This window comes from Podarcis erhardii (assembly GCF_964252035.2).
Source record: "Podarcis erhardii genome assembly, chromosome: 1".
NCBI classification, from domain to species: Eukaryota; Metazoa; Chordata; class Lepidosauria; order Squamata; family Lacertidae; genus Podarcis; species Podarcis erhardii.
Genome location: NC_138497.1, coordinates 29,649,726 through 29,675,375, shown reverse-complemented (window position 1 = coordinate 29,675,375; position 25,650 = coordinate 29,649,726). Strand labels below are relative to the sequence as shown.

Here is a 25,650-nt window from a genome sequence, read left to right as displayed (position 1 = left end):
GGCCAATCTATATATATGTACTAATCATTTGATGAGTAAAATCTACTGATGGCTATTGGGTATGAATCAGCCAATGGAGACCAAAGCTACACTTAAATATCACTTGGCATTATCTAAAGTAAAATATTTTTAAATGAAGTCAATTCAAACATTCACAGGCAAATCAATGAGATATCAAGTGATATACTGGCATGGTCAATCAGAATCCCAGACACATTATTGGGTCATGTTCCAGGAGGCTGCTTCACCATTTGTACACTACAAAGATGTGGATATGGTTATTTTCATTTAGAGGTGTTGCCAAAGCATGCACTTCCTGACTCAGAAAACTGCGTCTTGGAACCTGAACCAAGAAATCTGCCCTCTGAAACTTCCTCTAGCTCAAACATTAATGTAAGACAGAGGATAATTCCATTCCATCTGCCTTCCCCCTTTGATGCCTGATACAGTGTTCTGTATAATGTCATATATTTTTGCTACTGCATACAGCCATGTAAGGATTCAAAGAAGGCTGGTTGCACATACAATGCATTTATTATTATTAGTAGTAGTAATAATATGTCCTTCACCTAAGGCCCATGGGGTGGCTTAGAACATTAAAACACACTATCAAAAACAGTTTAAAACAACTTACAATAAAAAATAAGGTGAGTCCTAAAAAGTATCAAAAGGCAGGATGAAGAAGTATTCAGCATCCTCTGGAAGGTGTATAATGAAGGTGTTAGACACACATCTGTGGGGAACGAACCATTATTTCACTAATGCTTTCCAGTGCTGCTCTGCAGCCATCTTGTCAGTATTGACCAACTTTATATAATGAGCTTGTCCAACACTGTGTTTCTCCTGCCACTGAGGTCTAGTAAACCTCAGTAAACCTCTGTTTGGGCTGTATCACTTTGGACTGCAAGTAGGGGCTCACACCTGGAATGCTGCTCTACACTAAAACTCTTGAAAAGGTGGGGAATATGGTTGATTGTAGTAGGGTGTCTGTTTTTCCTTTAGCCAATTGCATGCCTAGGGATTTCCCCTTGTCAAACAGTTCAGCAGAAGAGTTAAAAAGGCAGCCGTTCTTGCTTGCCAAACTGCTATTGCCCAAGGGAGCTTCAATCCAAGAAAAATGAATTGCTCTTCTCTTCAACTTCAGTGGTGCAAAGTACAAAAGAAGAAGAGATGTCAGAGGCCTGGGAATTTAGTGTTGAGGGAAGAGGAAAGATCCCAGGAGATATTTTTTGGAGCATGGGATGGTGCTTCTGTTTCTTCTTGGTTGAATTTTGCAGATGAGAAACGAACTTACTGTGGTTGAGACATTTGAATGAGATTTCAAGTGATCATCATTTTTGTGGATATGGAAGAATTCCATATTCCATTTGGAAAATGGTTCCCTAAAAATGTAATGTGTTTACTAGGAATAGAAAATGTTCTTATAGCTCTGTTATATGTAACAGAAATGGATATCAGTGCCATATCTAGATACAGAAGAGGAACAACCTCAGAGATAACATATGATAGATGATCGCACAGAGCAATTAAGGCCATGATAATAAAGGAATGACTGTTGGAACAGTATAGAGAAGCATTTTACTTATTACTGTGCCATAACAACTCTGTTCCAACATCTGTGCAAGCTGTAGTTCAAGAAACCAACTGCACTATATTTGGGGAATAATAATTTAAAATAAAAGTGAGGAGGCTCCTTCCCTGCACCCATGGCCTGCAATAGGCTTACACATCCGTCCTCAATTTCTAAGCCTCTGACAGCTCCTCCTCCATTGGGTTTTGCTTTTAATTGAAATGAGGTCTTCTGAAAGTGGTTTGACCTAAGCATGTGTGAAGCCAATTTAAGATCTTGAATCTAACTAAATAGCAAAAGCATGCTAAATAACTTTTCAGACAAATTTACTTCCATTCCTTGTTTGATGCAAATTGCATAAACATTCTTTCAAGTCTTCAGCACGAACACTCTGCTTTCATACAATATGCTTGTGATGCCCACTTTGTTCATTCCATTCCCCCCTGCACCTCCCAACTTGTACTTGATGAAATTAAAATCAAGGCTCAAAAGTATTTAGATAACCATTTATGACATTCATCAGTGGTGGTACTCATTATAGTCAAGAATGTGACTGGGTTCACATGTAAAACTGACATAAGTACTGGAGTGCACACACTTTTGTGTCTAAAATGAAACTTTCTACATTTCTAAACCCTATAACTGAAAGAAAACAGAGTTTTGGAACTAGAGCAAGCCATAAAATCAGATGCAAGCTTCTCCGTCCCTCTGCCTTACTGCTGCACACAAATCCCTCCCTATTCCACATTCCACCTAATGTTCATAATTGTGAAGGACCATCAGGATAAAACAAATTCAGGAATGCTCTGAAACTCACTTTGAGATTAAAACTTGGAGATCAGAAGCTTTTGCTTCCATTTTAGATTAACTGGATTTTCATAATGCACCAAAATCCTAAAGTGTGGTTAATCTTAATAGTGTTTTGTTGACAGAAGTCAGCTTCAGAATCCATAGTTTGATGTTGACTTGCTTCATAAACCATCGTTAAAATTAACCAGGGTTTGGATATCAAAATAAGTGATGATTACTCCATTATTAACCCCGTTCTAAAATCAGATTTGACCACATGGAAAAAATGGACACCAAAACTTTTACCATTTGATTCCTCCTTAGTTGCAATAACTCAGCACTCTTCCTTTTGCACAGCAGCCAATTCAGGCTCATAGAATCATATAGAGTTGGAAGACTTGGAAGGTCATCTAGTAGAACCCCCTGCAATGCAGGAATAGGTGGGAAACAGTGGGAGTATATAAACTCAGAGACTTCTACACTAATCAAAAGCCCCTTACAGCTCCAGAAATAAATTTTATATTAGGAGATATACCATGTGGTTGGCTAGACATACACTACATTCTATAATTTTTAAATCAGCCAAATATAACGACTCAAGCATTACATGGCTTAAATAGTTTTGAGCAACTGCTCTACACATTCAACCCACTGGGAAAGAAAATCACCTCCCAACTATACTAAATCCTCCCGGGGCAACAGAAAAACACAAAAAACACAACAGAAAAACACAAAATGAGAATACAAAATACATTTAAAAAACACATAAACACAAACCAATAAAACCTGTCCCACAAACACATTTTATTTTTATTTTATTTTTTAAAATAATATTTATTAAGTTTTTAACAAAGAAAGGATTACAAAACAGTAAACAGTAAACAAAGAACACACATAAAGAATACAAAAACCAAGATTTAACATAAAAATAAAAAATAAAAAATAAAAATCCCTCTTTCTGATATCTTACAATCATTTACTTATTTTCCTGACTTCCTCACACCTCCCTTTTTTGTATTCCATTTAAAAATTTGTTCAGCAAATTCATACCCTCTTAATTTACCCTTAATTGTTTATCCTCGCATATTCTAACTTCAAATTTTCATCTGATATCAATCCCTTCTTGCATATTCTTATTTTGCCACAAACACATTTTAAAAGCCATAGAATGTTAATCAACCGAATGCCTGATTGAAGAGAAACGTTTTCATATGGCAGCTAAAGATATATGTTGAAGGCACCAGGTGAGCCTCCCTAGGGAGAGCATTCCACAAATGGGGAGCCACAACAAAAAAAGGCCCGTTCTTGTGTTGCTACCCTCTGAACTTCTTGTTCAGTAGGCACACAAAGAAGGGTCTCAGATTATGATTGCAGGGCCAGTTCATTTGAGAAGAGGTGGTCCTTGAGGTATTGAGTTCCTGAGCTGTTAAAGGCTTTATAGGTCAAAGCCAGCACTTTGAATTGGGCCCAGAAACTAATTGGCAGCCAGTGCAATCAAGCCAGGGTCAGTGTAATGTGCTCAAACTGCCTTGCCCAGTGAGCAACCTGGCCGAAGCTGAAGTTTCCGATCGATCTTTAGAGGCAGCCCTATGTATAACACATTACAGTGATCTAAGCTAGAGGTTATCAGAGCAAAGACAACAGGCTATCCCTGTCTAGTGTTCATTCAGTCATTGTTCTTTTTTATGAAGGGAGGGGAGATTTGTACGTAATTGTTCATCAGGTTATAGGATACAGGCTGGTACAGACATTTGAAAAGACAAGGCTGGGCTGAGCAATGCCATTTTTATTTCTCCAGCCAGTGATTCAGTTGTCATTACCAGGATGTGACTCAGGCCTTCTATTTCTGAAGGGGTAAATCATTCCTAACAAAGTAAATGTCCTAGGCGGATGTGGCTGTGACTCCAGCAAGTGCTGCCCTTTATATAGCTTCTTAGAAATATTTCCCTTGCGCTGCTTGGGTTAATGCAGTGACGAAATGAAGGAGCATCCCTGACCCTCATCTGTGCTGTATATTGTAGCCTGTCACATTTGCCTTGGAGCTGCCACATCTGAAAGAGGGTGACTCAAAGCAATGAAGCAGCACGTAATGCAAGTCTTAAAGGGAATCCACCAGTTCAGAAGCTCAGTAAGGCTCCGTTGTCAAAGTGTTTAGGAACCCCATTAAAAACAACAACAGCCAAAGTCAAAAACAGTTTTATTTTGTATTTGATAATTGGCTTTTTTTAAAAGAATGCTGTGAGCTGCCTTGGAAGTGTTGCAAATTGAAAGAAGGCATGCCAGTGTGTGAAATAAATAAAATGAGTGACATGGAAACTGCTTACATATGGTGCTTCGATGTAAGCAACTCTTTCATTTGTTTGATATGATTTAATGCAGAGGTTCTCAAACTATGAGCTGCAGACAACCAACTCCATTTAGGGGGTCTGTGGGAGTGTAGAACAGTCAAAAATATCTGTGGGTGTTCCCCCCCTCCCCGATGATGGAGAAAGAGACTGTTTTTACTGGGACTGAGTTTATCAAGCAGGCTAACAAGGCCCTTTCCTAGGGCTGGTAGTTTTCATAATATAGCACTGGTGTATCTGAATACCTATTGTTGGGGGCAGACACATGAACAGGTGGACTCTGGAGAGGAGATCATGGCTGCTTTGCTTCTCCTCCATTCCTCCTGTTGCTAAACTGCTGTGAACTAAGCCATGATTTAGATTAGTGTGCCATCCAAACCCGGGCTCATGGGTTGTCTCCTCCAGACAAACTGCAGGGTCTAAACCAAAAACAAACCTTGACACCAGCTTGTGTTTTGTCTGGAGTGAGGCAAACCATGAGTCAAACAATAAACTAAGCCAAACAACCACTTAGCTCGCAGCAGCGCAGCAGGATTAGAGAAGCAAATCAGCTCTGATTTCCTCTCCAGGAGCCCATATGCCAGCAAGCTCACACTAAACCATGGTTTGGTTTGTGTTACGTGCAAATTGGGTCAATGGGAAATTGGGTGCATGGGAGAAATAAAGCAGCATGGAATGTAACTGAGGGAGAGGAGAGAAGAAACAGATGCTTGGAGAAAAGTTTGGAAGGTGTTGGCCTTGGACTAGCTATTGAGAAACAGGCCTTTAGCTATTTTGAAGACAGGCCCTCACAAAAGGATTGCAATTGATTTAGTTTTAAACTGAGTGGGCAAGGTAGTGTGAAAGTTAGGAGACTCATACAGCTTCTGTGTCTTATGGACTAAAGAGGTTATTCCAGCAGGAATTATTTAAGCTCTAGAGCATCATGGAAGACTTTAGATTCATGTAAATACATTCAAGCCATGTACAGTCAAGATACCAGCAATAACACATACATAATGAGGCTGATAACCAGTGGGCATTTCACAGCTGCTTAGAGAGGGAGGAGAGGGAGATCAGTGAAATGAAAAACGCTGTCAAATCTCCATTCAAAATAGGCAATGGGAGAATTTGCTCTCCAGAGGGTTAAGGCCTCCTGGGCGTTCTGAGTGCCAATGAATGGTGGCCAGGAAACAAAGAGATAGGAATCTTAGGGAAAATGATCACTTTGCTTGGTAAAAGTTGAGAGAAAACTGTTTAAGGCATAATCTTCATCATTTTGGGAGATGAGATGGCTTTGCTCAAGTAAAGAAGCTGGAAGGCTTAAATGCAGAGGCACAGTCTGGGCTTGTAACTTCTTTGCATTAGCTGAACTATCAATGATGCTCCCTATTGTTCCACTGAATATTTATGCTCAGACATACCACTTCCATAGTATTCTGTTGTTCTCCAAATATTCTGAGTGCATCTTAGATGCAAGTATAGCTTAATTAAGACCCCATCTGCACTACAGCTTAAAGCAGTATCATACTTTTTTAAACAGTCATGACTTTCCCCAAAGAATCCTGGGAAGAACTGCAGTTTGCTAAGGGTGCTGAGAGTTGTTAGTTAGGAAACCCCTCTTTCCCCCACAGATCTACAATTCACAGAGTTCCCTGGGAAAAGGGAACTAAAGCTAAAAAAGTTAATCACCATTTCCCACAAAGCATTTAATGTGCCATGGTCTCATTGATGGCTGCAGAAATGCTCAGCACTATGCTGTCTGTGGAGAAAGTTCTACATTATGAATGTTGCAGGAAATGTTATCCTCTTATACAAGTATTTTCTACAGCAGATGTTTGTGTGGAAGTAAAATACGTTTGTAGTCACCCATTTGGGAAACTTGGTTGCCCAAATGGCTGTCTTTATAGATGGCTGTACAGTCATATGCTGCGTCTACTTTTTATATGTGTGTTGCAGAAAACTTTTTGGTGTAATACCAGCATGTCCCCAAAACAGCTGCAACATGCAATTGAACTTGACATTGCAGAGATCTTCAGTATTTTCACTAAACGAAATTGTGTGCCATTGACAGTGTCTTTCATTCTGCCCTGGCCGCCCATGACTTCACCCCCCTCCCCCAATTCCTGGGTTGTTTCCCTGTGTCACTTTTAGATTGTAAAGTCAAGCTCTATGTGGTGGAGAGCTCCAATGCCTGCTATTTGTAATGTGCTGCACATAATGTTGGCACTGTAGAAATAATCTGGATGTAACAGATTACACTGAACACCCAAGATGAGATGTATTCAGCTAAATTGTGCCAACTCATGAGAGCAGAATTCCTTCAGCTGAGTTGTTAGATCTGCCTTTCTTTCTTATAATGTTAACATGGGCCATTGATTTTCCTTAATTCCACATCAAGAGATGCTGACTAATTACACAATACCTTTACTTAACTGAGTTCACTTGAATTAAATACAGTTTAAATCGCAAACATTTTACTTTAGTGCTCATTCTTCTATGTGTTTTTCTTTTGTGTTTGTTTGTTGTTCAAAATCAGAGCTGCAGTTAAGATTATGGATATCTAAATGTCAGGGTTCCTTTGGTTGTATAGAGCAATTGCAAGTTGCTCTTCAATACTCAACAAATGGACATCATGGTCAACTGTGAAGGAATTCCTCTCTATAGACCTATGATGTCTGAAATTAACTTTCTGCATTTTTCAGGTGTTGGTCAAATGTGTGAGGGGACAGGCTGTGTGGAGGTTCTTCACATGCAGTGCCCTTTCCACTCCTGAAGAAAGAGTTTATACATGTTTAGTTGAATGTGCTTGGATTCCCCCAGGACATCTAAATATTCAAAGTTAAAGGTTAGGATTGGAGGGGGCAGGCTCAGTGTGCATGTTCCAATCCCACATTACAGTTAAGCAGCACCATGACTTCATGCTTCGACAGAGCTCCTGCCTCTGACCTTTTAATGTGAACTTCTTCCAGTTCTGTTTGCATTTTATGCTAAAGCATTTGGAGATAAAGTTGGTGTGCAAAGTGAAGATATGAAGTGATGACTTATAGAATTCCGGCTTGCTCACAGATACATGTGTGGGACGTGTAACTGGTGGTGGGCATCCTTTAATATATGAAAGCAAGAATATATGATGTATTTAGGGATGGCTAAGCAGCAGGCCATGCAACTCACTCCCGAAGTATGAGGGCCCCATGAGCAGCCCTCTTGAACAGCTGAAACCATTATGGGTGGCTTGATGTTTGATCCACTGCTTGAAGGTGCTGATTCTGTTTAGGTTGGTTGGCCAGGAAGGCTCTCCTTCTCCTGGCTGCCTAGCAAAGACCAGAGCGTGCTGACAGAAAAACGACGGGGCCAGCACCAGATCCAGTGGAGATGCGATTGGAGGATGGAGGCAAAAAAGCCAGCATTCCTTCTTTGTCATTGCTTCTTCATGCAGGGCATAGTTAAACTATGGAAGTCGTTCCTGCAGGAAGCAATGATGGACACCAACTTGGATGGCTTCAGAAGAGAATTGGACAAATCCATGGACAAATCCACAAGGCTATCAGTGGCTACTAGATATGGTGGCTATGCTTTGCTGCCATGGACAGAGGCAGTTGGGGGTGGGGGGTAGTGCTCACTAGAGGTTAGGTTCTGCTTGAGAATTTCTCACCAGCCACTCTGAGAACAGGATGATGGACTAGATCATGGGTAAGCAAACTAAGTCCCGGGGGCCAGATCTGGCCCAATCGCCTTCTCAGTCCGGCCTGTGGACGGTCCGGGAATCAATGTGTTTTTACATGAGTAGAATGTGTCCTTTTATTTGAACTGCATCTCTGGGTTATTTGTGGGGCCTGCCTGGTGTTTTTACATGAGTAGACTGTGTGCTTTTATTTAAAATGCATCTCTGGGTTATTTGTGGGGCATAGGAATTCGTTCATCCCCCCCCATATAATCCGCCCCCCCAAGGTCTGAGGGACAGTGAACCTGCCCTCTGCTGAAAAAGTTTGCTGACCCCTGGACTAGATGGATCATTAGCCTGATCTAGCAGGCTCTTCTTATGTTCTTATTGCAGTAATATTGCAAGCAGAACTGGGGACAACCCAATCATTGGGTGCCAACTTGAATAAAATGTGGGGGGCAGGTAAGTCGGACATGACTAAACGACTAAACAACAAAACAACAAGGTGCCACTGGACATTTTTTTTATTTTATTCCTACTTACAGTTTACCATACCTACCTCTTCTCTTATCAGTGTTAACATGTTTTTACGTACTACACTGGTGAGAGAAGTTACTCTGGGTAATTCTGTAATGACTTGCCTCTCTAGTTACCGGTAGAACACCTGCTTTCCATGATAATCCAGGAAGAGATTGCTTCCATGTGCAAGTTCTGTGTTCTGGCTGTAATGTCTCGTACGGCTTGCCCATGTGGATCTTGAATTTATGTGACATGCCTGGACGTCTGATTGTTCTATTGCTGACATTGAAATCCTACATGATTTGGGAAGCTGCACATGATGAGGTATGGTGGATCTTAACAGCTGTGGCATCACATACTGGAAGTCTGAAGCATCCCATTTTGCCAAGCACTAGTTGGGTTTGTTTAAAAAGTGAATTCATCACAGTGGTGAATTTATATGGGGGACAAAGAATAAAAGCTAAAGATGGCATGTAGTCAATTTCCCTGTGATTGTGGCATGGACCCTGCAGTCACTATAGATTGGAAAGGACCCTTGCTCTGCAATTACCTCTGTTGCTGCTCTTGAAATCAAAGAAAGGCTAGCTTGGGGGGTGGGGCAGCTCCCTTGTTTGGTGCTTAAGTATTCATTGGCAATTGCCTTCATTGTTCCCCACTTTATTAGCTTTCACCAAGTAGTTCAGCTTTTACTAAGGGCAGTGGGGTTTATGGCAGCAATATTTCTCATAGTGTCAGAGATAAAATATCAAGCTAATAACAGACTCTCTGGTAATGTAAATCGTAGAAGAAAAGCAATCTCATTTTGAAGAAGTCCAGCCTGGGAATGTTAAGTCTCCCGTTCAAAAGAAGCAGCCTGCAAAATCCACAACACTTTATGTTTACTAACAAGATAAATCATTTGTCTTAAGTGACAGGAGGCAAAGGAGATCTAATTCCAGCCCCTTCCATTTCCAATAGCCAGCAACAGCTGCATCCTTGGTGGTTTCTTCCTGAGAGATGCTGAATCCCCACGACTCTACTCAATTCCATAAACGTAGTGGGTGTTCAGTGCCTTTCTTGCTAGAGATCAAGTAGTCTGGCTTAGTCCATCCTCCCTGATGAGGAAAGAGGAATGGTGAGGAATTATATAGCACATAGGAAAGAAGACTGATTTTGGGGTGTAGGCAATGGACATATTTGCATGACATTACTGTATTATATCTGTTTTATACTAGTTCAGCTGTCCTGGATTCCACCAAAGAATCCCCAGAATGCTAGTTTAGTGAGAATGCTAAGAATTCTGTTTCAACAGTCTTGAGACTGTGATGAACGGAAAAACAGCAACATAACTTAACCCACATGATCTTTACTTAAGGTTTTTTGTTTGCTTTTGTGTGTGGGGGGGGGTATATACCTAATTATATATACCAGCCTTTCTCAAACTTGGGTGCCTATAAGTTGTTGGACTACAACTCCCATTATCCCTGACTGCTGGCCCTTCTCACTAGGGATAATGGGAGTTGTAGTCCAACTATTTCTGGGGATCCAAGGTTGGACTGGTATAGACTGGTATAGACAGTAAACGTGGTAAATATAACTGCTTCACAGATGAGCTTGTTTGTATAGTAAGGGGATGCCACACATAGAAAACCCCACAGACCAGCGTTGGCCAAACTTGGGTCTTCACTTGTTTTGGGACTACAATTACATCATCCCTTACCACTGGTTCTGTTAGCTAGGGATGATGGGAGTTGTAGTCCAAAACCAGCTGGGGACCCAAGCTTGGCCAACACTGCCACAGACCTTACCATGTTTAAAATATTTGTGTGAATCCACACTTAACACTATTGTAGATTGGCATTTAGGCTTCCCAAGGACGAAAGCATGATTTGACTTAATGATTTGTTTACCATGTTAATTTGTATTCGTTTTGCTCCAAGCTATTTCCTGCACAATGCCATCGATTGTTTACAGTAATGTTATCAGTGCCTATGACATTACTGAATCCAAGCCATGCATGCTTCTTGATGGAGTGGGGTGGGGAAAGCATGGAATCGGGACAAAGTCCAACATGCCCAAGTGCTCTTTGAATGAGAGGAATGTAACAGCACAAGGAAATACTCCAAAGCTTGCCCAATTTCAATGAATCCCAAGTATGCTTCACTGTCTCTGGATTGCAGCCATTGTGTTCAATATTAAAAAGTGGTGTTAGCGTTCAGACAAAGGGAACTATTGCCTTCATTAAATATTCTTCAAAAAAAGCCACCCTGTATTGAAATTCTGTCATATTTATTTTAATTGGTGAACTAATTGATTAATTGGTTAAGAAAGCAAGGTATTTAATCACCTAAGATTTGAGCTACCAGACAGCCCTGCCGTTGCCTGTGGAATGCATGCAGGAGCTCTGTTGCTGAAGAAATAGATTCATTTTGCAGCTTTCTTATTGGTTGCTTGGAATGACATGCTAAGAAATTGATCCACTGTTTAGGGTTAGCTGTTTGGGGATGTGGGGCGGGAGAAATCTCAAGTGGTTTCTAAAAGAAAGCCAGTTGGAAGCAACTGGAGGCAGTAGCTCTTTTTTTTTTTTTTTGTAAACAAAACAAAATGGTTTAGTCATGAAACCTCAAGCATTCACAATGCACTGGTTGCACTGGTAGGACAAGAACCAAGGTCTTTTCTGGCAGCTGAGTTGATTGATGACCTGGGAGACTGCATGTAGCATAAGTAGTAATGTGATACAGGGTGCCCATTATAGGCAATTACAATTTGAATAAGTTATCGGCTGAAGGAGGAAAAGGCCTGGAGAGCTGTTTTATTAACCCCCTGATATTATGCTCACAGCATTTATTTTATTTTATTTTTTGCTTGGGGTGGGTGGGAGTTTATGAGTTGATGTGAATTACGATCACAGTGACAAATGCTGATGCCCTGAGAATTCCTGATCATAACCTCACTAGCAGGCAGTATTTTATCAGCACAGTTCAAAGCAGCCGTCCATATATTTTCCAAAACTGAGGGATCAAGCAAGATGGTGTCTTGGAAACACTTTGAATTTACTTGAGGTGCCAGACTGAAACACCGCTGTATTAGGATTTTGCCTTAATTCAACAGAAGCCTTCAAGTGTTTTACAAAGTGCTTAACGCATTTCACAAATTAGTGAACTGCAGCAACTTCTTTAGGAAAGTGAAGCAGCTGTTGTTACACAACTGTTGGCAATAAAGAGCTAATATAAATACTCCTCCATGCTACACTGAACCTGCTAGGGGAATGCGGGAAGACAGTTGGGTTATGTGGAGTGGCGGAGTTGTCACAGTGAATTGCTCCTGTTTCCTTGAAAGTGCTGGGTGATCTTATTTAGTTCTTACTGACTGTTAATTTTGCTCATCCTCAACCCCTATGTATATTGATGTGCCACCTTCTCAGCCCACTTCATTCACTGGGGGTGAGGGCCTGCCTTCTGCCCAGGTGTGTGCCAAGTAAAGCCACTTTCCCCTTGCAAGACAAAATGCCACTTTAAATGTGTTTTCACATGAGTTCCTGTGTGGTGTAGGACTGGGGAATCTCCAGTGCAATTCCCTGCTCAGCTCCAAAGCTCATTGGGTAACAGGTACCTCTCCTGAGATCCTTTGGAGGAGGACAAGAGGTGAGATGCAGAGGAAAGGCTGGGAATTTGCCTGTTCTTCCCAAGCTTTTTAACCAGATCTCACCCTTGGGGTCCCTTCCAACTCTGTTTCTTCAGTTCTATGATTCTGACAGAATACAACATGGCTGTTTAGCAACCAAACACAAATTACCAGCCACAATAATGATTGCCATGCCCCCTGCCATTACAATACACTTGTCTTCCAGGAAATCACAATTAAGGAAATTTGAACTGACTGTGAAGTGAACGAGTTCATTTTGTAAAGGGGTGTGTGTGTGTGTGTGTGTGAATTTGAAATACTTTTGGAGACATTGAACTAGAACTAGTTCCCTTTTAAACTGAAGTTTCCAAGCTCTGCAAAAAGCACAATTTCTTTTGTCTTGTCGCTTATGTCCTACCTTGCAATGTACAGGGAAGTTTCTACAGTTTACATAAACTGGCCTTAATTTTATCACTTTGAAGTTTTCTGGATGGACATTCTGTCAGAGTGTGTGTGTGAATTCTCTTGTTGGTGATGGATTTCTTACACTGAATGACTGGTTGTGAGAATATCTTTCAAATACTGAGAAAGTACTTCAAAGTCTTTGCACAAATAGTGATACAAAAGTGTAATATGTTTCATTGGTGCATATGGCCTAATTAAGACAGTGCATTTGGCCATTTTATCCATGGGTAGACCATAAAATGTTGTCACCAGCCAGCATCCAAGTGCAAGTTAATTCAGTTTTTTTAAATGCTAATGATCACTATTGATGCATTAAGAGCCAATCAGGGACCACATGCCCGGAATGAGTTTACCATATGGTGCCTCTGGAAGCTAATATTGATTCTCATTATTTTAAAATGATTACAAACATTGCAGGTGTTTCGTAATAATATCTATTGTCTAATTAGAACATGCATGAAATGAGCTTATTCTGACTGCTAACAAATATTGATTTGAACAACGAAGTCTGCCTTATATGAATGATGAGAGCTTATCAACCAGGATAATGTGTTCTTGTTGGAAACACTTTGCTAATTGAGTAATTGGGGGTAGATGTTGGGCCAGGGGCTCCAGTAGAACTGAAGCAAATTTGTTCCCAGAAATTCCCCTTAAATTCCCCTTTTGTGTATTTCCCCAGATAGCGTTTTGTTGTCTTGAATATTTTCCAAGCGTTGGAGATCTGCTTTTGACATCAAATCATGTTTGGTTTTTCCAGTTATCTTCATCAGCATTTTGCAGGATTTGAAAGCCAGCATACAATGGTATTTTAGTGTACAACATGGCTGAGAGTGAACCCACAGTGCTATATCACAGTGAAAGGACTTCTGTCTGTCTCCAAGGAGCATTGTTCTGTGGAGAGCATCCTAAGCCATGTCCTTGGGTGCACTTTCAATTCACACAGGGCAGTATTGGAGCTCACCATTCCTCATTGAGAATCAAGAGTGCTTTTGACCACATCCAAGATGCTTCTGTTATTATCAACAGTATTATTACTGCATTCATGAACTGCTTCTCATGAGGCATTTTTAAGTGATTCCACAATTCAGTAAACACATAGATAAACAATTGCTTATGTAAAAACAGTTAAAAATGGTTACTACATTAAAATATTTATGAATATATATATATTCTAATAATAATAATAAAATTTCAAATCTAATGCAAATACTGATTGGAGTAAAAATCTCCACCTTGCAGGCTTGTTGAAAGGGAAGAGTCTTCAACAAGTACTGAAAAAACAAGAGAGAGGATATGATATGGTATCTTCAGAATTCCCTCTCCAGCAGAGTGCAGTGATTGACTGGGTATATAAGAGGTGAGACAATCTTTTAGGTTAGAGGTTTTCAACCTTTTTGAGTCCACAGCTCCCCTGACCAACTAGACCAACTACATTCTTTCTGTGGCACTCCTTGGGAGTCGTCCAGGCAGCCATCCCTGGTCTCTGGGCTGCCCCCCACTCCACCCCAAAGAGAGGTGCCTCCTCTCACTGGCCCACAGGGGCCTGGGAAGAAGATGCCCCCAGCCTTAGTGGCCCAATGGAGACTGGCCAAAGGTGAAAGAGAGGCCAGCTCACATTGGGAGGCAGCAATGGTAACAGTGGGCATTGCCGGGCCTGCAAAGCAGAAAGGCTCCCCTTCAGCACTGGACCATCAGCTCCAAGGCAGGCCTTGCACAAGAAAGGCCAGCGCAGTGCCTGCCTGCCTGCCCAACCTCCAACTTGTCTGCCCATTCCCAATAGCAAGGGCTGGCTGACTGGGTTCTCTTGCCCACATACTTGCTTACTCCAAGACCACCTCAGCTCCTGGCAACCAGCACTCCCTTGCCAGCACCATTCACCTTCAGAGCTTTTAGCCAGGGCTGCTGCAACAAATAGCTGTGCAAACCTTTGGGAGGCAGAGGTGGGCATCAGAAGAGGGAGGGAAGGAAAGAGGGACAGAGGCCAGTGTTGCCTGCTACACCCCTGGCTATCATTCAAGGCACCCCAGAGTGCCATGGCAGACTGGTTGAAGGCCACTGTTTTAGGTATTCTGCCCCCACAATGTATAAAGTTATGGATATCAGTACCAGCACTCTGAACTTTGTGTGCTGTAGAGAAAGATGATTATTGACAGTGAGCATGTTTTTTTCGGTGCTCTTCTCATTAAGGAAGCCTTGATAAGCTCCCAAAGAACCCAGGGCTCTGGGATATAGTTTGAAAACTGGAATACCATTATCAATTATCCTTTAATAAGACAACTTGGCTTACAGTGCACCTGCTCTTTAGAACATATTTTGAAAGAAACAACACCGAAACACTTCATTCAATATGGCATTGCAGACTTAGGCATTTGGATGCTTCCAGGTCCAGCCATGGATCACGGTTGTCTCTTAACAACTAGGAAAGGGAGGAATTGAGCTTTGTTCTCAAGATTTTGAAGAACAGAAGGATCATTATGTTGATGGGAGAAAATGTTCAAAATAACCTATCTGATCACAATGAGACAATGCCCCTCTAGTAAAAAGGAGATTTGAAAATCACTGCCATAATAATCGTATCCAGAAGTGTGAGCAGGAAGGAGAACATGATTTTGATAGTCTTGGAATCCCGTAGTCATGAGCCCAGAAGCTGAAATGAGCCTAGTGGCTCAGGTGTTGGTTGTTGTTGTTCGGTTTTTTTTAAGCAGTCTGTAAAGTTAGATATCAAGCCACAGCAGAAACTCTGATCTGGCAGTTCAGTGAGGCAGAGGAATTCTCAGGTCCAGACTGTGCATAGACAAGCCCAGAAACAACTCTGTTAGACATGGTGCCAGGTCTGGTATCACTGAACAGATTAACCATGGTGGGACTCTTCTTGCCAAGCAATCTGGATGAGAATTGGAGCCATTGTCAAAGGTGGCACCTTTTAAAGTTAACAAGAACACTGGAGACCAGGCAAAACAGTAGGTCACTTTCATTTCAGAAACCAAACCGTAGGGCAGAAGAAGCAGCCAACGAAATGAATATTATGTCAATGACATCAGCGCAGATATTGCACATGTATCCATATTTCTTGTTATGATAACTTAAATTAAACCCAGCCCCCGAGACACAAACCTCAGGTAGTATGGTGGTCTGAATTCTGACGGCTTTTCCTTTGGAACTCAGACCTTAAAGACTTTGGCTCACACATTACACTTTAGGTCCATTCCTAAGGTTTTTATACATTTAAAAATGTCCAGTGTGGATATGACAAGCAGCTGTTGAAAACATGTGGATTAAACAGATGTACTCATCACCCAGGATCCCTGTGTGTGTGTATTTGTATGTGTATATCTTTATTTCTTTCTTCTTCTTCTTTGGCGATCACTCATAGCCGAGTAAGATTGTCTTCCATAAACACGGTTTTAAAAATGAGTCCATAAGTGATTGTGGAGGCCAATTCTGGATCCACACGTCCTTCCACAGTGGGGACATTGGTATCCGGGCGGGAGTTGATCACAGTGTGGATTTGCCAAGTGTGCCTTCCTCTTAGCACGTTTCTCCCTTGCGTCCTAAGTTCAAGTGTCTTCAAAGCCCATGACACCTTTGGTAAAGGCTGTTCTCCAACTGGAGCACTCACAGGCAAATGTTTCCCAGTTGTTGGTGTTTATACTACATTTTAAAAATTTGCCTTGAGACAGTCTTTAAATGTCTTTTGTTGACCACCAGCATTACACTTTCCATTTTTAAGTTCGGAATAGAGTAGTTGCTTTGGAAGACGATAATCAGGAAAGCTTATACCTAGAACAAAACAAAATAAAAAAATTCCTTCCAGTAGCACCTTAAAGACCAACTGAGTTAGTTCTAGGTATGAGCTTTCGTGTGCATGCACACTTCTTCAGATACCAGATATGCACACAAAAGCTCATACCTAGAACTAACTCAGTTGGTCTTTAAGGTGCTACTGGAAGGAATTTTTTTATTTTGTTTTGACCATGGCAGACCAACACGGCTACCTATCTGTAACTGAACCTAGAACAAACTTGGTCTCTAAGTTGCTACTGGACAATTTTTTAATTGATTTTGACTGCCTCAGCAGTGGTGATCTTTGCTTGTTCCAGTACACTGGTATTAGTTTGTCTGTCTTCCCAAGTGATGTGTAAAATTTTTCAGAGACACCGTTTGTGTCTCCGAACAGAATGTGTATATAGGCTGGATTCCTAACCCTAATTACATGAGAATAAGCCCCATTGACTTACTTCTGAGTAGGCATGGTTAGCATTGTGCTACCCATTGCTATCTCATAATGTAGATTTCTCATCTATGTAATTGGAAAGTGAACTTTGTCATAGAGCTATCTTAAAAATTAGGAGGCTGACTTACCTCTTCCAAATATCAATATCAAGCACCCTCCATTGCTTTGACTTCATTGGAAGTCTGATGAAGGACTTATGGGTTTTAGATCTCTGTTCTGCACAGCAAGTAATTCTAATAGCATATTTCCTCTTTTCTTCCTTGCCCACTGGCTCAGATATGAATTCCCAACTTTCTCCTCTTAACTTCTTCCTTGGTTTCATGCACCTGGTCTGCGTTCATGTTCCCTAAATCTTTTTCCAGGTGGCAACTCATTCCATGGGGTAATCAATATCCTGCTCTGCTGGAACACTGTTACCAGGGAAACCTCTGCAGGCTGTCGCCCAGGACCTCATTGAGATGCATCAGCCACAGCAGGGCCTTTCTGAGGGCAAAATGGTCTTGGCATGGGCAGTTTGGCAGTAGGGCCTGAGCTGAGCTCTCAGATGGAGTCCACATCATTAAATATTGCTGGCTTCCGTTAGGCACCGGTTTGATAACCAGAGACATTTTCACACGCTCAGCAAAAAGAAAAAGTGGAAATTGGTGTCAGGGGTGGCATATCTTTTATGGAAGAGACTCGGTTGGATGGAGAGGCCAATAAATATGTTAATATATTGTCCTGATGCATGGTGCTTATGGTTCACTTCATTCACTGGGGTTTCTGTCTATGGAACATGCCCAATATATGGGAATGCTAAAATTCTTGAGTAGCAATAGAAGTAAATGGGAAGAAGGGTTGATTGTTAAAGCACTCTGGGAAATGTAGTTTTGGGAAGGGAATAGGGGGTCATCTAATAATTCTTAGCACCCTTAACAAACTGCAGTTCACAGGAGTCTTGGTTGGGGGGGAGTTATGACTGTATTAAGCGGCATGATGCTGCTTTAAAAATGTATAGTGCAAATGGGCCTCAGAGTAAACATATTAATTTATTAATTAAATGTGTATACCACCCTTCAGCCATAGTTCTCCATGCGGTTCACAGCATTAAAAATACAATATAAAAACAAAAATGCATAATAAAAACAAGAACAAAACAAACTGCCCTTCGCCCTCCCTTAAATCTGCCAATCATCCAAAAATGGATTTCAGGGTAGTATATGAAAGGTTTTAAATCTACAAATACAGTATAAAACATAACCAACAATGCAGTAAAATTAAGAGGAACAAAGCAACTCAACCAGTTTATAAAGGGTACTTTGCTAGTTGGATTAGTAATCAAATTTGGAATAGGTGCCACTTTGGTGGAATGGTGCAAGTATCAGTCTAGGACTTTGGAAACACACCTTCAAATCCCCACTGGGACAGTCATTCTCGCCTGGGGATGGTATGTTTGGTGTGGTGGTTAGGATGTTGGACTAGGACCTGAGAGACCAGGGTTCAAATCCCCGCTCAGCCATGGAGCTTGTTGGGTGACCATGAACAACTCACTATTTCTCAGCTTAATTTATCTCACAGTAATGGAGAGCGGGAGAACAACTGTGCCATCTTGAGCTTTTTTTAGGAAAAGAATGAGGACTCTTGAGAATAAAATATGTATATGTATGTATGTATGTGTGTATGTATGTGTGTGACCATGTATGCTGCCCTAAGTTCCTTGGAGGAAGGGTAGAAAATAAATTCAATGTTTAATCAATCAATAAGGCATCTTCCACCTGTGGTGGAATCTGATAATATTTCCCTCAAACCATCTGCTTTGCCTTGAGCAATACTTGTGGGGAATAAACTGCATTTGTTGCATGTGTACATAAGCAGATCCCTAGTGACCCTTTTGGGAAGATCAAATTCACTATTTACAGAGAGTGAAAGCTCATCAAATGTGTTGCTGGCCTTTGCCACTCCGTCAATATACGGGAGCAAGAGACTCGCGGCCTGTTTCTTGCTGCTTGATTATGCACACTCATGACTGAGTGGACCTGCTTAACAGAGCAGAAGAACTTGAGAAGAGCCCACCTCTGGACCTGCCTCATTTTCCTCTTGACCAACTGTTGTCAGGGGGAAAAGAGGTTAGCAGAGAGTGTTTGATTAGATACAGGTTTGACTCTTTCCTTTAAGAGGGAGTTCATGTTAACGCTTAATTGGAAGCAACTGACTTTGACCATAGGGGGTTCACTGGTTATGTTGTTCTGCCACCTGCTTTTATTGTCTGAGGTTCCTGCCATGTGGCTTTTGCAGGAGAAACGCCTCTGGGGAGATGGATTAATGTTGGAGGCTCAAAGATTTGAGAATGCTCAGATCACATTCTGCCAGCAAAAATTTCTTTCCCCACCCCCTGCCCGCTTTTTCTTGGGAGGGAAAAGAGGCTTACAGGAAGGGACAGATTTCTTCTTTGCGACACATCACACAGAGCCTTGTTAATGAATTCTGCCTGGATGGAAATGTCCTTGTTGATGTGATTTTTCTGGCTGATCAACTGTGTTTGCTGAAGAATGCCCTTTCTTCTGTGTTTGTATGGTTCCTACTAATTACAAAACACTTCTTTAAAAGAGAGGAGGCATTTTGCTGAGTGCATCAAGCTTGACTATTTTAGTGAATGAAAGTTATTAATGTCCTTGCATGTAAGGAGGGAATTGGAGTTGGGGGTGGTGCAGTTCCCAAAGTTTCCTGGCCCTGTTTGAAACCCCCATCATTCCAGGCGGATTTTGCGACAGGGAATTTCATTAGTGTGAGCAGTTTCTGAGCACTGGGCCTAAGATTTCAGATTTAAACTGCAGAGTGGAAGGAAAGGAGGACCTTTTCTGCTTCCCCACTTCCAGCTACTCTCTGAAGACTGGAGAAGAGACCCTCTTTAGAATATTTGGGCAGGGGAAGGGCTAGACTATGTGAAAAAAGAACATAATATTTTAGCTGCAGTTCATTCATTTTCAGCTTTGTATTCTAGCTATAAAAAAGCATGCAGTGGAACGGTCTCCTTGGAAGGTTGTGGACTCACCTTCCTTAGAGGTTTTTAAGCAGAGGTTGGATGGCCATGTGTCATGGATGCTTTAGCTGACTTTCCTACATTGCAGTGGGTTGCTCTAGAACAGTGGTGGCCAAACTTGGCCCCCCAGATGTTTTGGGACTACAATTCCCATCATCCCTGACCACCGGTTCTGTTAGCTAGGGATGATGGGAGTTGTAGTCCCCAAACATCTGGAGGGCTGAATTTGCCCACCACTGCTCTAGAATGATGACCTTTGAGCTCCCTTCCAGCTCTAAGATTCTAGGATTCTAAATTCCTTCTTTCACCTTCCCTTCTATTCTGCAGCCCTCCTACCTGTGCATATATATGCTACTGTATCTCTAACACAAATAGACTCTTAAGAACAAATCTGCCAGTTACTTTATTCACTTAGAGCAGGTTAAGTGATGGATGCTGTACATATGTAGGTGTTTGCTTGTTAATAAAATACCTGCTCCAAATTACTACATTACATCTTGAACTTCATGTAGAAGACAACTCATGGTGCCAGGAGTGAAATAATATATAAATATCTCTCTCACATATGAGGCAGCTGAGGAGTGGAAGAGGGAGAGGTCTGAGTAAAGCAGGAATGGAGATACACTGAAAAGAAAAAGGGGGTAGTTTCAAACAACAGCATATATTTGAGTAAAGCAGGAATGGATGACTTTTTCGCTATTGAATTGGTTTTTTGGGGGGGTGGCAAGCATCAAGATTGAAGATGTTTCCTCAGGCTGCCTGCAACTGTGTCTCATTCAGCAGCAAGCTGCATTCTCCACACCAAGTTCCAGACTACAGCAGGTTTGCAACTGTCATCACAGTTCACAGGGCTGATTACATTTACTCAGCCTTTTCTCCTTAACAGGAGAGCAAAGTTAATTCTAATGGAATTAAAGGTGCTGTTAAAAAGGGAAATACGTTTAATACATAATGCATAGTGAAATTATAGGGCATGCTGCCACGGGACATCATTTCCAAGGCTAAGATTACCCTGGGATTCAAAAAAAGTTAATCTGTGCCAGTGTCTCAGAATGGCACTCATCATGTTTGTATTAAGGTAATTTTTGTTGAGCAGGGAGTGTAGTGTATCAAAAGAGTTGGAGGGCATAGCCAGACTGAAGGTGTCTCTTTGAGCATTGTTTCTAAAACATTAACTGGCTAAAGCAGATCTTGTGTTAAGTAGCTTTCTGGTTCTGGATTAAATATTCACAGCGCACTACATCACTACACAGAAATAATTCCCACTCTGTTCTGTGGGGATTACTCTAAAAAAGTAAGCATGCATATGATTTCAGCCTCAATTTGGTTTAATCTCTCTCCTGTTCTCTTTATTTATATCCTAATCACGGCCCATCCATTAGAAAACATACAGAGAAGGGCAACTGAAGTGATCAGTGGGTTGAGTCACCTTCCCTTTGGGGACATTCTTGTATTTTGTGTTTTAGTTTAGGTAGAGACAAACAGACACACACACACAGCTGTGTTTACTTTGGAGAAAGTGGGTGGGGAAACTCAGACCTGGGAACCAAGTGTGGTCCTCCAGGTCTATCTATTTGGTGCTAGGAACTCTCCTTAGTCCATGCCTACTTCTCAAGACACATCCCTTAGTAGCCTTGTTATAACCCCTGGCTTGAAATTCAGGGAAGCAGAGTTTTGCTTAATATTATGAGACACTTCCTAAGAGTATGAGCTGTTTAGATAAGGTGGAGGCAGACGGGCTTTCATTCATTGGAGGTATTTAAGCAGAGGCTGGATAACAACCTGCCAGGAATGAACTCTCAGATGTAGCACTGACCATGCTATACTTCCAACTCTGATTTTATAAAAGCGCCACAATATTGGTGGAGATGTCATAAAGTTAGAGAAAGCCCTTCAATACAAAAATTATAACAACAAGCAGTGGCAGCAAAGGAAATGTAGGTTCCATGTACTCCCCCTCACCTCTTTTAAATCAGTGCTGAAGCTTTTTCTTCCTATGGGTAATGAGTACCACTTCCCTCTGTCTGGGAACGGCATGCACATTTTGGTTAGTTTTAAATTTGGAGAAAAAGGCAATGGAAATCTTTCCAGATGGGGACAAAATGATTGGGTTACCTCTTTGTATGTTGAACCCAACAGCTTGGACCATTAATGGGGGCTAAGCTTCCATTGTGTTGCTGCGTGAAAGCTCAGGAGATGCCTATTGATAAATGTCATTTGAACGCGGATCCAGATTCTTTTCTCCCCCCCTTTTTTAAAAAAAGGAGAAAAAGTTGTGCGACGGAAAGAAGCTATAAGGGAGTCTTACGTGAGATAGGAGCCCCGGTTCCCTGCAGAGCTGTATAAATGACAAACGATAAGGGGCAAGGAACGGGCCACCCGCCTCTGCTCAATTGCTGTGTGGAAAAACTAAAGAAAACAAGCTCACCGTCTATGATAAGATCAAGCTTGGCGGCTTGCAGAGCTAGGACAATGTTTATAGGATTTAGAGGGGGAAAATTGGTTTTTGAAGCGTTTCTTAAATAAAATGGAATCTAGGGATGGCATGATTTAACTCCTATGGTAAATAAGAGGGCTTCTTTTCCAGGGCTGGCTATTGAGACTTACATGTCTATGGCCAGCTTGGAGCTAGAGGGCTGTAGGAGGTTCTTTTCTGTGTTCCTTCCCTGGGTCACTTTGGAATATGTTGCGTAAGTCCAGGTCCATTGCTTTTGCCGCCCACAAGTCTTCTGTTTCCTCAAATGACTCTCTGTTCTTTCTTCCTTGCCGCCTCATATACTTGGAGCTGCCTCCCATAACATATATAGGACTAGCACCCTCATTCCCAGCATTGCCAGGGAGTTTTAAGAAGCCCACAAATTTAAATCAGTAGTTTAAATCAGTGCAGTTTTGAATGGTTGAGAGTGCCATTTTGATTTAAAACAACGTCCAGTTGTATCCAAGTGAAGACAGAAGCCTGCTCCTTGATCTCAGGAAACCCCTTTCCAGTATGATATGTTCCAGCTTTCTTGGTTACCAGTAAAAGGTAAAGGTAAAGGGGCCCCCTGACCCTTAGGTCCAGTCGTGACCGACTCTGGGGTTGCGGCGCTCATCTCGCTTTATTGGCCGAGGGAACCGGTGTACAGCTTCCAGGTCATGTGGCCAGCATGACTAAGCCTCTTCTGGTGAACCAGAGCAGCGCACAGAAATGCCGTTTACCTTCCTGCCGGAGCGGTACCTATTTATCTACTTGCACTTTGACGTGCTTTCGAACTGCTAGGTTGGCAGGAGCAGGGACCAAGCAACGGGAACTTACCCCGCCGCAGGGATTCGAACCACTGACCTTCTGATCGGCAAGTCCTAGGCTCTGTGGTTTAACCCACAGCGCCACCTGCATCCCTTTGGTTACCAGAGACCCTTGTAAATTCCAACACACTGGTTCTATTCCCTCCAGTAATAACCTACTATCCAAATTATAATTGTTCCCAAATGTGTTTTGGTTGATATTCTTTAATAAGTACACATGGATCCATTGTGACGTGATATATGTTTAGCTCTTTTTTTAATAAGAAAACTGTTTCAGAAGTTAGGGCACATCAGCCAATTGCACAGCACTTAGATGTAACATACAGTCACTGAAGAAGTGTTCTCTGCAATATGTAGTATGGGTTAAACTGAGACAATGCTCAGGGATTAATCTGTGGTGTGAGATGAGGGGTGTTACAAGTATGTCAGTGTCCCTGTATTATTTATTACTTCTGTGTAGGTTATTAGTAAAAAGATATAACAGGTCAAAATGGCTGCCTTTAGAGATTGGGAGATGTGGCTTCAACTTATTATTCATGGTAAAATTGCCACAGAAATATTAACTGCAAACCAAGGTATTTTTTCTTTCCTTGTTTGCAACTGGAGAATATTCCCAATGGCTTTAAATTCCCGACCCGTCATTTTCCAGATTATAATATGGAAGTGGATGCTCTCCACAAGTCAGAAGGGGTGCTGGAAGAAATATGAATTGACCTTATATACTGAGTCTTACCATAGGTCCATCTGGCTCTGTGTTGACTACACTGACTGGCAGAAGTCTTTCCCAGTCCTGCCTGAAAATGCCAAGGATTGAACCTGAAATCTCCTGCATGCAACTCATGTACTCTGCAACTGAGCCATGGCCCTTCCTGAAATAGAACTGTCACTGAGGTAGAATAATGGCAGATTGTGACAGCCTGTGAACTGACTATTACATCATCAGAAGCCTCCAAGTGACTGTAGCAGCACTCATCAGAACTGAAGCTGACAACCAACTGTGGAGAGCCCCATCCAATCTTCTCAGTAATGATGCCTCTTTACTGCTTACTCACTCACCGACAAACACTGCTGCTTCTAACAGCGCAGAGGAAGAAGGAAGTTGCAGTAAATTCTTCTTCATCTCTGCCATTATATAAAGTTAGGTACTGCAGAGTGAATGAGCAAGCAAGAGGCAGAGACACTGTTACTGAGAGGGCTGGATGGTTGGCTTTTGTGGATGCCTGTAGTTGTTGGTTCTCATAGCTGCTGTCACTGCAGCCTGTCAGAAGCCTCTGTTCACAGCCAGCCATGTGAGCTGGGTCTTAGCGTGTGCATTGTGGTGTAATCAATCTAGTGTCAGACTACGAATAGGGATACTTGGATTCTCATCCTTGGTTCTGTCGCTTTCTCACAGCCTAACCTCCCTTGTAGGGCTGCTGTGAAGACATGTACGCTCTCCTGAACTCCGTGAAGGAAGGGATGGATACAAATGCAATAAATACATAAGATGAAGGAGAAGCCGGATCTACTTATTTTATGCTTGCTCTATAGTTGCAAAGGCAACTGAAACATTCATTCCCCCCACCTCAATTACTAGTATTTTTGGTCAATGCTCAATTAAAGGTGTCAAAAGAATTAGAGGAGTTGTTATGGCAACTGTATCTTCAAAATTACCATTTTTTTTAAAAAAAGAAAAGCACACACCCTAAATGTTCTTTTTTCCCTATAAGAATGCAGAAGAGTCTCTCTCCACACACATAACTTATTTCTTCATTTTGAAAGTGGCTAAGCTATGGAGGAGTTGCATTTACATGTCCTACTGAAATATAAAAGATGCCTCAGCAGGAATAATACTGAGACTATTAGTAATCCTGTCCGTTTCCAAGCAAAGGAGAAGGGGAAAAGAACTAAGTGTATTCAAGGAAACAACATGACACACTCCCCCATGGCAGCAATTGTGATCCTTGTAAGGAACAAAGGAAAAGTACAACTTGAGGTGAAGGGAGGGTCATTTGCATTAGGATGGTGTGGGTTCAAGACTTGCCCATTCTGGACAATAAATTCACATTATAAACCTAGTACTCAACCAGCAGGGTGACATTAGATCCACAGTGCTCCTGCCTTTCCATTGTCTATGAACCTTTCTCCACTTCATCATTTTGTCTACTGTCTTCCCTGTGGTTTCCATGCAATGCTGAT

The 25,650-nt window shown here is 41.7% G+C and overlaps 1 protein-coding gene and 1 long non-coding RNA gene across 21 annotated transcripts in view; one reads left to right on the top strand and one right to left on the bottom strand.

Annotated features, from left to right (window-relative positions):
• Positions 1–25,650, top strand: part of NRXN3 (neurexin 3) — a 1,212,171-nt gene that overhangs the window by 144,456 nt on the left and 1,042,065 nt on the right. The window lies entirely within an intron of this gene.
• On the bottom strand, positions 9,600–24,336 carry LOC309345065. Of its 2 annotated transcripts, XR_014157988.1 has the most exons (4): positions 24,206–24,336; positions 20,660–20,811; positions 19,576–19,728; positions 9,600–9,960 (listed from the first exon to the last, which is right to left on the bottom strand). It is a non-coding gene; the product is annotated as an uncharacterized lncRNA (long non-coding RNA). The 2 variants fall into 2 exon arrangements; XR_014157989.1 differs by lacking the exons at positions 9,600–9,960; positions 19,576–19,728 and having other exon boundaries at positions 20,578–20,811.